This window comes from Mustela nivalis (genome assembly GCF_964662115.1).
Source record: "Mustela nivalis genome assembly, chromosome: 10".
Lineage (NCBI taxonomy): Eukaryota > Metazoa > Chordata > Mammalia > Carnivora > Mustelidae > Mustela > Mustela nivalis.
In genome coordinates this window covers 77,753,864-77,767,723 of record NC_139029.1, presented here as the reverse complement: position 1 = coordinate 77,767,723, position 13,860 = coordinate 77,753,864, and the positions used below count along the sequence as shown (strand labels likewise).

Genomic DNA, 13,860 nt, shown 5'->3' with positions numbered 1-13,860 from the left:
CTTCCAGAGGTAAATGCACAACATTACTTATATCTGTTAACCACTTTGTCCTCCTTCCAGAATCTCAGACTTATGAAGTGTCCAAGGTCTGACCAGGATAGAGCTTTTGGACTCTGCCTTTTATCTTCCACCTCCACTTTGTAATCTAGTATGAATTCTCCTTTCAAATATAATCCATTCTGTGATTGGCTCATTCATCCACGGAACACATACTTGCTGAGTGCCTACTCTATGTCAACTACTGTGCTAGGTGCTGAGGACAGAGTGATGAGAAAAGAGATCTGGCTTCGTGTCTTTAAGGAGTATATAGTCTAGTGGAGAAGACAGACAAGCATGGCCTGTCACACAAATGAATATAATTGGAGTTGTCTTACGAACTATGAAGATAAACAGAGTTTCATAAGACGTTTACTAGGGACCCCTAATTTAGATAGAGAAGGGTGAGGGCATTAAGGGATGGCTTCTCTGGGGAGTAACGTTAAAGCTAAGGCCAGGCCAGGAGGAGAGGTCAACACCAAAAAAAATTAGTCTCAGCCACCCCGAAGAAACAAGTGATTCAGGCATTAGGAATGTGAGGCAGGGAGGTTTGAAAATGGTTGCTTTGAAGTGGAGCTCCTTCCCGGGGCCCTAGGTGCAAAGACTGGAGAATACATTAAGTATTGTATGACCCACTGCTTGTTGCCCAGTCACTGCTCAATGCCTGCTCATTCATTCATTCCTTTATTTACTCATCTATGAAATATTTATGGAGGACCCGCAGGTGGGGAACATTGTGCTAAACGCTGAGCATTCAGGAGAAGGAAGATCTCTAGCCTCGTGCCCAGCTGAAGGACAGAAGCACAGGTGGGTCCTGCCTCATAGGGCTCCAAGAGACACCCAGAGTGTTCCCTCAGGAACCCATTAGACACAGGCATATGTGTATATTTGCTAAGCCTTCTTTCTCCAGGCACTCAACCTTCCCAGACCCATATACTTTTGTTTTCTCAGAGATTTAAATCTAGTCCTTCCAGCAGAAGCCGAGCCTTACCTACACGAAGCTAAGAAAGAGATCACATGGGGCCAACATGGCAGCCTGACACAGAGCCCAGCAGAGCTGCCCAGGCCCGCCAGATAAACATAAGGAAAGGTCATCCAAACACAGGAAGACAGCCGTCCCCTTGCCTTTTCCTTTACCCCCTCCCCTTCCTCCCTCTGGCTCCCTTATCCCCAGAGGGTGGACCCAGCCTTTCCCAAAGTTTATTCTGAGAGCTCCAGGCTCCCACAGTGGAACGTGCTGTGGACATGGGAATACAGCAGCCTGGCCAACGGGGAAAACCAAAAATATAAACGGAGAGATTTAAGAGATTCTGCCCCCCTCCCAAAGTTGTAGCCAAAATATCTGCTTTTACTGTTATTGCTAACATTACTGCTTTTACCGTTTCTGATTTAAGTCAGCCCATCCTGGAAGGAGACCTTCTGAAGTTTATTGCATTTGTCAGTAAACACTTTGCACAGAAAAAAATTAATCTTTCTTAGGACCTCAATGCCCCTGACTTGATCCACTAAACAAATGTAAAAACATGTTAGGAAATGAAATCCAGAAAATCTTACATCTCCAATACTGGCAGTGAGTTTAACAAGAATTAAAAAAAAAAAAAAAAAAAAAAAACAAAAAACCACAAAACAAAACTCCAGGGGAGGGGAAAAAATTATCCTTGTCTTTAAATCCACTATTGGAATTTTGTAAATAGCTAAAAGCCCTGAGCCCATAAATAGGAAGTCATTTTCTCTTTTACTGACATATTCCGAACAAAACAGTGGTGAGAGCATAGGCTTTGGTTTCTATTCTCCACTTAGGAGAAAACAAGTTAATACTACAGGATTGTGTACTTCAATGATTATAAATCAGCATTTGTGATGAAATGTTCAGGACTCATTTCAAAACAGACACAGTGTTTGAAAGCAAAGCATAATGGTGACCTTTCTCATTAGCTGTTGCTCAAACAAAGATATGTTCCAGCAATATCCGATGCTTCCTTCCTGCCAGGGCCTCCACCCAGTGCAATTTAAAACACTTGTGTTACATCCAAACCAGAACCGGGGATGTGGCAGAGCAGAGTTTCAGCAGCAGTGTTTATTATGACTTTCCAAGGTTTTTTAATGTTTTGTTTTCATAAACGTATTGTCAGGAGTTGGGTTTGCAAGACTGAAGATGTGAGACCCTACAAATGAATTCATTATATGTGTATCTACTCTTCTATGCCTCCATCTACTTTTGTGGCAAATAGTATTACAAGTTCTTGACTCTGAGAACGCTTATTTTGTTGCTCTTTAGTAAATGTTTTTATTATCACATTGTAGGCCAAAACCCAAAAACAATCCTTAAGAGCTATGCTGAACTTGTTTTATGTAAAGCCAATGAATGCAAATAAACACAAGGTTGAGGAGAGAATGTGAGAAAGAAACAGAAAGAGAATGAGAGACTGCTTTAGTACACATCATCCTCATTTTCATCGTGAATGCTGTTCCCAAATCAGGCGTTATAAGTGGAAAATGACCAAAGTTAAGGTGATTTGTCTAAGGAGTAACAAATAAGGAAGTCTTTTTTTTTTTTCTGGTCAAAGATCCATGCTCAATCTTTGTAGAAATGACCATAAACTCTTAGTCCCAACTGTAAATAACTTACCATTTATGTTTTCTACAGTGGACATAGTTTTATACTAGAAAGAAAATCCATGTTATTTTAAAAGTAATTTTACTTCTTCATACTTGGGCAGTATGAAGAAAGTATATGTATATGAGTTAAAAGAACTCCTAATAAATCCTCTAATAAATACTAATAAATCCCCATGAAAGCACAGGTAGCTGGGTGACTCTGACTCAGTTTAACCAGTCAGGGACTATCACTGGACTGAGAATGGTATCTGTCATTCTTTAACAATTTTGCAAAGAATGGGGGAGCTCCTATATCCCCAAAGAAAATCTGGGTCCTACAAAGGAAAAGGCAAGGGGGAATGGATACTGAAGAGGCAACCAGGGACCATCAAGTTCAGTATTCCGTGGAAGTTGTCATGAAGTCTAACTAGTACTGTGGGTACAAGAGTGTTTATAAAGTGCCCAGGGCACTCACGGGATGGGCTGAGATGCAAGCAAGGTAATTCTCAGTCCTTTCAGAAAAATTGGTGTATAAACACTGGAAGGGCTCTTTCCTAAAGGATCATGAGATGACAGGAGGCAAGCTTGAAGCTGCTGGTAGCCATCTTTTCATATGGAGCCTGTGTCGAATGTCTATTGCAAGAGAGAATAAGGAATAGAAACCTGTAAGAAAACTCAGAATTGAAAAAAGAGAGTCCTAGTAGTATCCCCTAATCCCATGAATTAGGTATGTTTAGAGCCCTCTCTGCCTTTGTACTCCTCAGTTAAATGATCGATAAATTCCTTTTTATTTTAAGCTACATTGAGTTTAGTTTCTGCTACTTATAACCGAAGAGGTGCAGACTGACACAAACTTCACGAGTTCAAGCATCACACTCTTTTGTACAACTTGTCACCTTTCCTGCAAGTTCGTTCAAGGACGCCATTTCAGGGCACCCAGTCTTCTACCAACTCCTCCACTCTCTCCATATGCCTTAGTCCCCTCCTGCATTCGCTTTCCTTCCTTTGTAACTTAGATTTATGGTTCACTATTTCAAAAACTCCCTGGCCTCCATCTGGCAAAAATTCAATCCATGGAGTCTAACTATCTGTTTTCTCCATGCCTGAACATGAGCAATTAAATATCAGTAGAGAAAAAAATCACACAAAGGAAAGGTTGATTTCACCCCAAGTTCATGACTAGATGTCATATGGGTTCCAGGATGGTCAGCAATTCTCTGGTTGGTTTTCTCTTATGTTCTCTAATGGTATCATCTCTTCCCCACTCAATTTCAATTGACAGCCTTTGTGTCACAGGCAAGATGGAACCCATCCTCTATTAATTCTCTTCACATAATAAAAAGAGTTACCTTTCCTATTTTAAGCCTCACTCATCTATCTGATACTTGGATCTCATCCCCACCCATCTTGCCAAAATTCTGCACTATCAATTTGCCTTTCCCTAGCCTGTATCTCTAACCTCGCTAGGCAAGATATCTCTGTTTGCCTCTCCAGAGCCCCTTCTTATCCTTCTCTACCCTGTCTTTGCTGGGGGGGGGGGGTGAAGTCTGTATGAACTCTATCAGCAGGTGATTTTGCCTTTTGTCCTCTTGAGGAGTGAGGGCTGGCCAATGGAAAGTCCCAGCAGGAGATCTGAGGGTGGGAGGAACCTGAGATAGGAGCATGTATTTTTCCGACATCTTCACCTCAAAGTCTTCTTGGGTTGGCTGTTTCTTTTGAGCAAAGTTATTGTCCTCTCAAGTTAGCTTCTCCTTCTGGGTTCTGGTAATTTCTCCCTTCCCTCATCCCTTTAAATAAATCTTAGGCCATTGTTCTGCTGCTTCTTTCCCTAGGATATCTTACAATCCCTTGCAGGTTCCCTATATTGTAACTACACCATTGTACATAGTCTCTTCCTAAAATGATCCCAAAGTATTTTATCTGTTTCCTGCTGACTGACACAAGCTAAATCTCACACTCTCCCTCTCTAATGAATTTTCATCAATATATAAACATGCTCAAGCAGCCTAGCCTCACAGATCTTTCATCTTTACCTCTTATCTACTTTTTCTATCTTACACTCTTGATCACATCCCAGATCTTGTCATCAACTGGAATTGCTCCATCTCTGAAATCTTAAACTCCAGTATCTGAGCATCATCTCCTAACCTTACCAATGTGTATTTCATAATTGCATCAAAAGCACTAAAGCCCTTGACTCCTACACCCCACCACCAATCTCAGTCTCCTCTTGTCCTTGTTCCCTTCTCCAGACAGTTTGAAAACAAGGATACATTTTTCTTTCAATCTCTTTCTTGCTTAATACTCTCAATTGCATGTCTTCTTGCTCTTCTACATACCAACCTGGAGTAATTCCAATCCTGGGTCAATCCAACTATGTATCCTCAAAATTCATATGTTGAAGCCGTAATCTCCACTGTCAATCTATGAGAAAATAAATGACTGTTTAAGTCACCGAGTCTATGCTAGTTTGTTATGGTAGTCCACACAGTTAAGACAGTGTGCCACTTGCTGTTTCTCAAAACAAGTCATGCTCTTTCAGACTATCTTGTTTTTGTGAACTGCCTGGCCTTTTCACTGGGATTTGAATTAACTTCTTCTCTTCACCAGTACACCCCCTTCCCTTCTTCATCTTGCAAAAACTCACTCATCTGTTAAGAATCAACTCAAAGATCACTTCCTCCAGAAAGTCTTCTTTAGTTCTTCCAGGCCAATTTCATACTCTTCCTCTGTACCAAAGCTTCTTGAACTTGACTTTATCACAGCTGTTATTATAATTCCCTGTTAATGAATCAGTCTCTCTTACTGCTTTGTGAGATCTTTGGGATCAGTGGCTGGTATTCTTTTTAATCTGTATCTGCAGCAGCAAACATAACGCCCAACTCATTGTTTGACACTCAACATATATTTGTAGAATGAATGAATGAAATTCATGGCTGCCTGGTTCCATTCTTGGTCTGCACTCAACAACATACTCTCTCCAACCCTCTATGCATTATCTTGTGACACAGTCGGTTATGAATGTGTGACTCTCATGAGATTATGAAAAGCTAGAAGACAATTATTTTTACCTTTTATGCTATTATAACCCATAGTATCTCATTCTGTACTTGTACATGTTAGACAGACAATACGTTTTTTTTAAAAAAGTGAGTATATTTGACAAAAAACAAAGCTAACACACTCTAAGCCTTACTCATAAATGTTCAGCACAGAAAAGTAGTGTTTGTACTCCTAATGGTTCTTATGTGGATCAGGTCACATCTGAAATTTTGCATTTGATTCTGGGCAACAGCTATGTATTCCTTCCTTCAGCACATGTTTATAGAGTGCCTACTTTGTGCCAAGCACCTGGGCTTGGAAATTAAACAGACTTAGGTTTGAATCCTAATTCTGTCATTTATTATGTAAAATGGTCAGGATAGGCTAGGTTTTGGTGCAGAAACAATCAACCCCAAAATATCAGTAGCTTATCACATCCCAGGTTTGTTTTTCATTCATGCTGCATGCCCCCCACTGACTGACTATGGCTCTACTCCAGATGGTCTTCACTCCAGGACCTGCCGGCCTCCATTCGGGGCTCCATAGAACAAGATAAGTATGGTGAATCAGGCATTGGCTCTTAAAGCTTTTGTCAGAAGTGATATAAGTCATTTCTGCTCACATTTTATTGGTCGAAGCTTCATATGACCACATGTGGATTCATACACAGAAGACCAAAGAGGGGTGAACAGTAATATGATCTACCATAGGATCTGTCCTAACCTGTTCAAGTCTCTGTTTTGTCATTTGTAAAATCATCATCATCATCATCATTATCATCTCTGCATTGAAGATAGAGGTGAGAGTATAAAATGTTTGATACATTGAAGTCTGTAAAGAAATGCTAGCTATGTTGCTTTAAAAGTTTACAGGGGCACCTGGGTGGCTCAGTCAGTTAAAGATCTGGCTTCAGCTTGGGTCGTGATCTCAGGGTCCTGGGACTGAGCTCCTCCTTGGACTTCCTCCTCAGTGGGAAGCCTGCTTCCTCCTTTCCCTCTGCTGCTCCCCCTACTTGTTCCCTCTTGTTCTCTCCCTGTCAAATAAATAAAATCTTCAAAAAAAAAGGTTTACAAACCCTGGTATTCAGCTTAAGAAATTACTGTAAGTGAAGCTCTTCAAGTACTTCAGAATAAAGTAAATTAATTTGCTCTTCTTTTAATTTTTTTTTTTTTTAAAGACTCTGCTTAAAGTATCTGAACTATGTTTCCAGCCCTGGCTTGATGTTTTTTCCATCAAATGATTCTTGCCAGAATCAAGATGATCTGTGGAGAAATATATTGGATAAAAATTCTGTGATTTATTATTCATTTTTTCAGGTTCAAAGTCTGTTTTCCAAACAGGATCATAAGCAACTGAGATGGGGCCATGTCTCATACCTTTTATATCACTAGAAACTAGCAGAATTCCCCATCCAGGGCATTTCTTTCTGCTGATAAAAATGTTTGCAAATGAAATTAGAACTTTATATTATCATTTCCAGTATCTACTGATTTAAATTTACAGTTACATTTTGAGATATTTATTTTTTTATTTTTTATTAACATATAATGTATTATTAGCCCCAGGAGTACAGGTCCATCAATCACCAGGTTTACATACTTCATAGCACTCACCATAGCACATACTCTCCCCAATGTCCATAAACCAACCACCCGAGATATTTATTTTTTTTAAAGGTTTTATTTATTTATTTGACAGAGATCACAAGTAGGCAGAGAGGCAGGCAGAGAGAGAGGGGAAGGGAATCAGGCTCCCTGCTAAGCAGAGAGCCGGATGTGGGGCTCAACCCCAGAACCCTGGGATCATGACCTGAGCCTTAACCCACTGAGCCACCCAGATGCCCCATCGAGATATTTATTTTTTAAAGCCTCTTATTTATTACATTTACACACCATTTTCTATGGAATGATGTCAGTGCAAAGAGCAGGGTGGTCCAATTTGACATATATAGGTTGAGTTACACAAATGCTGGTAGAATCACTTTCTGGATTTACCCATTGAAAACAAGTAGAACAACAAGTTACCACTTTTTCATTACTCTTCCTAGCATGACTGAAAGAAATTCTATATAGGCAGAGTTGAAATTTCTTCCCATGAAGTAAGTGATTCTAGTTCTTTTAGAAATTTGGTAATCATGTGAACCAGCAAATGTGATTTAAAAAGTAATATGTACTTGGAGGCATTCCAAAAGGAGACTTTGAAGTAAATTCTGTATCTCCTTATTTAACCTCTTAAGAAATCTCTTTTGATGTGAGGGACAGGCTTGATGCTTGGAAGTCACATGGGTGGCACCTTTGGAGGCTTCTCTAAACTGCATGGCCCTGTGAACTGTGTGTGCTTGGCCACCAGACTATCCCTCAACCATGTCACCTTGTGAGGAATACCTATGGGACAAGCCATTGCTTTGAAGATACGAGCAATGGTACCCAGGCTGCCATTCAAACTAATGGCTACCTATTTGGTATAACGAAGACAATTATCATATGATCTCTCTGATATGAGGAATTTGAGAGTCAGGGTGGGGGTTGTAGGGGGGTTAGGGAAGGAAAAAGTGAAACAAGATGGGATTGGGTGGGAAACAAACCATAAGAGACTTTTAATCTCACAAAACAAACTGAGGGTTGCTGGAGAGAGAAGGGGTAGGGAAAGGATTGTTGGGTTATGGACATTGGGGAGGGTGTGTGCTATGGTGAACGTGTATGTGAAATGTGTAAGAATGATGATTCACATACCTGTACCCCTGGGGCAAATAATACATTATATGTTAATAAAAATAATTAAAAAAACAAAAATAAAAATAAAACAAATACAGAGACCAGCAAGTTTGTAATCTCACCAAAATACGCTCAATAACAATAGGGATTTCATAGGTTGGGATTAGAATAAGACTTTCATGCATTTTTTTTTTTCATAAGCTTAAAGAAAGGTTGCTGACAGCTGGTCGGTGTCTTTGCCAAAGTTTTTAACTTGGTATTTCTGGAGTTCTAAATACTATGGCCTAGACTGCCAAGGAAGGGAGAAGTGAAGAACCAGGTCCACAAAAAGGGAGTGAATATATCCTCTCTTACCCACAGAGGGAGAAATACTGATTTGAACTAGACCCAAGTAATTTAGAGTCACCTGAGTGACTCAGGTGACTCTAAATTACTGTTGCCTGGGGACGAAACACACAGTGAGAGAAATCATCCTAATCAGTTTACACATGGTCTGACCCTTTCTTATCCATCAGCATGAGGTAGTTCACAGCTCTCCAGGTTACAAGGCTTCCCCTCTCATCTTCCAGTAAAAACCTTCAGGGTGTGGACACTCCCACTGTAGAAAAGAGCATTGAAGATCCTGAGGGATGGTAAGGAGCTCTCAAACCCCATTCTGTCATCTTTCTTGTTCTCATCTCTTTATTTATTTATTTATTTTTAACCAACCATTAGCAAAAATAGACTACCACTTAAACCACTGGTTCCTTAGCCTGTTGGATCACAGGACCACCCATGGAAGTATTTTTAAAAAGATAGACTTCTGGACTCCAGCACAGATCTCCTGAATCAGGTTCTTTGGGTAGTAAAGCCTAGGAATTGTGTTTTTTAAGAGTTCTGTGATTCTGATTATCTGCCAACGTTGGGAAGTGTTGAGAGGATTGCAAGGCTGTTTCTCTGCTTCTCCCACCACCGTTCCTTCTGTAAGATGATTTGACAAATCCACCCCCCCTCGGTCTCTACCTTTGGTAAAAGATTTTGTACCTGGGCTTGAATCATTTTGGCAATTAGAGAGATCTGGCTAGAGCCAAAGCTCTCTCACACATATGCCATGCTGCTGCAGATGCTGAGGAGCCCAAAGCTATGGACCAGAGACTATTCCATGCAGGGGCCTCCGTGATTGCATGTCTGTCAACCTAACAAACAGTCTTAGGCCATTACATCCCCAGGGGAAAAAAAATCCCCCAACAGAATTGCCAAGGCTGTGCTTATCACTCAGATTTGATTTTTCACCCAAGCTAGCTGCTTCTCACCTACTCTTCACACTGTTAGAGCATCTGCCCACCTGGGGGTAGCTGGTCCCTACTTGATTTTATCCAGAACCCCCTATCCCTTGAGTGTTTATAATAGAACCTACGAGAGGAACTCATTTAAAAGGAGAAGCTTAGGGGCGGCTGAGCGGCTCAGCCAGTTAAGTGGTTAAGCGTCTGCCTTTGGCTCAGGTCATGATCTTAGGGTCCTGGAATCAAGCCCTGCCTCAGGCTCCCTGCTCAGCAGAGAGTCTGTTGCTCGCTCTCCCTCTGCCACTCCCCTTGCTAGTTCCTGTGCTCTCTCTCTCTCATATAAGTTTTAAAAAACTTAAATAAGTTAAAATAAGTTTAAAAAATCTTAAAAGAAAGATGGAGGGAGGGAGGGAGGAGGAACGAAGGAAGGAAGGAAAAAAGGAAGGAAGGAAAGAAGGAAAGGGGAAGCCTAGGGGCTCCTGGGTGGCTCAGTCGGTTGAGTGTCTGACTCAGCTCAGGTCATGATCTCCAGGTCCTGGGTCAGGCTCTGCTCAGCAGGGAGTCTGCTTCTCACGCTCCTTCTCCTTCTCCCTCTAGCCCTCCTTCCTCTTGTGCTTCTCTCTCAAATAAACAAAGTCTTTAAGAAAATAAAAGGAGAAGCCCATGTGCGCATAATCCAAGTTCTACGGTTTCCAATGATAACACTATTACGTGTGATCGTAATTCTCCACATTCTTTCAGCTCATTTCCTGCCACCAGAGTGACGGATGCTCTGATACGTTCCTGAGTTTCTGTGATGCACTGCCATGAAGTCCTGTAACTTGTCTCACTGATGGTGTTGAACTCAGGGTTAGCTTTAAGTGCTGGGTGTTTTCAAGAAAGAGCAGCTTCTAGCACACCTCCCACCTGGTGCTTGCCTAGTGAGATATGATAGCACAAGGGCTCCAATTCCTTCCTTATCATGCTGTCCCGCTTGGCAAACCTAAGGATTTAGTGTAATTTTAGAAAAGTTCAGACACTTACTTTAGAAAGGGAGTTAAAATGTGTGTATGTATAAATCTATGTGAATATTTTCTAGGTTCAGAGATGCAGTTATGTGTATGCATAGGTGTGATCTTAGGGTGCATGTGTATACCAATGTACTATATGACACGTTTGCTAGTGTTTCTTGTATCTCAAAGAGCAATATTAGGACCATTTTGATATCTAATAATCATAATAAAGCATAGTTGTTATCTTGGAGATATAATATTTTTAAGGAGGCTCGTGGGGCTTGAAACTTATGACCCAGAGATAAAGAGTCTCATTCTTTATGCATTGAGCTAGCCAGGCACCCCATGTGGAGCTATAATCCTTGAATTGGCTACCCTTCTCTGTCACTGGAAGTCATTATTCAAGGTTTGGAAGTGACACCCAGAAAAAGTCAAGACTGGTGGTGGATGTGGCACTGGAGAATGGGGTGGAAACACTAGTTTCTCTGCTTCTCCCATCACCGTTCCCTCTGTAAGATAATTTGACAAATCCACCCCCTCCTCCCTGTTATGGAAGAGGAATGCAAGAGCTAGAAGATCAGATTGCAGTTTGCAGAAAGGAATCAGGATAAGCTATAGACATTCTTTCTTCATTCCTGAAACAAATTCCCTTCTTAATGGTGTACCTAAATTGTTGTCTTTTTAAAATTTTTTTTAAATTTTCCTAAGTCAGGGCAAAACCTTCTTCTTCTTTTTTTTTTTTTAAACTAAGGTAACATATAAATAACATAATATTTGTCATTTTAACCATTTGTAAATATACAATCCAGTTGCATTGGATTTCTCTACTTAATGGTGAATTCCGTGAGTTCACCATGCTGATTGTAGCTGGTTTATGTGGCTTCTGGGGGGAGATTAAGCAAGAGTATACAAGTAAAAACCTTAGAAGCCTCTAACCTTTCCATCTTCCTCTACAAGTTTCTCAATAGTTTGCTCACTTTTCAATGCAAGGAACTTCTACTGCAGGAGGTTTACCTGTAAAAGGCTATGCCAGGTTGGATGGGAGATACAACACTGCAGACCCCCTCCTGTTCCCCAAGGATGCCTCATCTGCTGGGGAAGAAAACCAGACCGAAAAACTAATCATCAAACAAAATATAATGTAAACACAAAACAAAACAGCCAAGTGCTAAAAGGCAGAAGAACAAGTAGAAGAAGGATGAATTAGGACTAACGGGGGGAGAATAGGAGTCAAATAAAATTTCTAAGGGAAGAGAACGGTGGTTCTAGCAGAACACAGGAAAGAACAGTGTTTGACATAGAGTAGGTGCTCAGTAGTTATCAAATAAATGAATGAAATACAAATGGGAATGAATAAATGAATGAGAGCCAAATCTGAGCACAGGCTGGGAACTGAAAGCATAAGGAGACTGGGATGAATGGTGTGTAATGATAGCGGATGTGGTCAGGGTGTATGGTGGGGAGTAGTAGCAAGAGGATAGGAGACAGAAGTTTCGCTGGCTCAGTATGTAGAGCGACTATTGATCTTGGGGTTGTAAGTTTGAGCCCCATGTTGATAGGTATAAAGATTATTTTTAAAATAAAATCTTAGGGACACCTGGGTGGCTCAATCGGTTAAGCGTCTGCCTTCGGCTCAGGGCATGATCCCAGGGTCCTGGGATCGAGCCCTGCATCAGGCTCCCTGATCAGCAGGAAGCCTGCTTCTCCCTCTCCCTCTTCTCTTACTTGTGTTCCCTCTCTCACTGTCTTTCTCTCTGTCAAATAAATAAAATCTCTAAAACAAAATTTAAAAAATAAAATCTTAAAAGAAAAAGATGATAGGAGAGAAAGGAAGGATTATATTAGGGAAAACCTTGGCCCCAAAGAGAAATTTTCACCAATTTCCCATCAGAATAAATGGAAAGAAAGGCTCTAAGGGAAAGACTATAGCTACAGTGAAAGTCCAAGTCAACCCCACTCTTAAGAGAAGGCCTTCAGGATGTGGGTGGGAATGTGGGTGGAAGGGGGGGGGGCATGTAGTTCAAGAATTAAGAGAAACCTCAGACCAGAGAGGAGATTCTATGAAGATACTTATTCAGTGAGTCATAAAACAATGAAGCAACAGCATGCATTTGACAAACATGAATGAAAGGCCTACTCAGGCAGTCCCTACTGCCACAGAGCTGGCTCTGATGGTCACTTCCATCATGGCCTCCCTCCTACTTTGAAAGACCGGTAAATTTGTGATTTGGATTGGCTCTGAAAGTGTGGTAACAGAGGTTATGTGCTAAGTGAAATGGCATACAGTAAAAGGAGAGACTGGGGCCACCCCTCTGGGGTCAGGGAGAAACCTCACATACAAGTGACGCTCGAATCTCCTCTTGGAAGCATAATGTAGAAACGCATCAGTTGTAGAGGAGAGGCCCAGCGTTCCAGGCTGAGAGGCCAGCAGAGACAAAGAGGGGCATGAAATCACACGGCGTGTGAAGTATTGCTTCATACCATAAGCAGCTGCTCACTAATCTACACAGAGATATTCAGACTGCTAGAGATTAACCATCTGGAGGACCCTCACAGCTGCTCTTTGAGAACCACAGTATTAATGGACAAAAGGAAACCATGAGAAACAGTGAGTGTGGCCAAATGGTCAAGGAAGCTGGAAAGTAGGACACTGCTGTCCGACACTCCTATGAATGCCAGCCAGATTAAAAATAAGTGGTGAGTCAACTTGGTGCATTACAAATATACATAGTAATTAGACTACGTTAGTTCCTCACAAATGCAAATTGAAATATTATTACCAGCTTATCTCCTGCACATCAGAAGGTAATATTTTTGCTAATGGTCCCATTTGTGCCTTTATCCCATAAGCCTGAATAGAGTCTCATTGCTCCACTTCCTCTAGGGCCCATGGCGGGGGAAGGCAGCAGTTCTCCCAGGTGAGCATGCTGCCTAATGCTGTGAAGGCTTGAATTATTTGCCCCCATTTATTGACGGTCAGGCTGGTCCCAAACCCATCTTTCCAGGCTGGTATGCCTACTTAGTAATTACAGTGAGGTTTTTATATGACTTAAAATATTTTAATGTGACTGTTCCCTGAGGGTCCAGAGCAAAGTTGGGTTTAATAAATTTAATAACTAATTAAGACACCCTCAATTTCAACCTCCATTAGATTAATTTTTTAATGAGTTTCAGAATGCCTCTCAAGACGTTTCTTCCCTAGATGTGGTGAGAAAC

The 13,860-nt window shown here is 41.2% G+C and overlaps 1 long non-coding RNA gene across 5 annotated transcripts in view; it reads right to left on the bottom strand.

The window, feature by feature from the left end:
* Nucleotides 1-2,097: 2,097 nt before the first annotated feature.
* LOC309843323 overlaps nt 2,098-13,860 on the bottom strand; it is a 46,245-nt gene continuing 34,482 nt past the window's right edge. For 2 of the 5 annotated variants that reach the window (XR_014300062.1, XR_014300063.1), the window contains 2 exons: nt 11,659-11,736; nt 8,484-8,988 (listed from right to left, as the gene is read on the bottom strand). This is a non-coding gene — a long non-coding RNA (uncharacterized lncRNA). Of the gene's footprint in view, nt 3,268-4,977; nt 5,059-8,483; nt 8,989-11,658; nt 11,737-13,860 lie in introns of those variants that run through there. The other 3 variants (XR_014300060.1, XR_014300061.1, XR_014300064.1) reach the window with 3 other exon arrangements.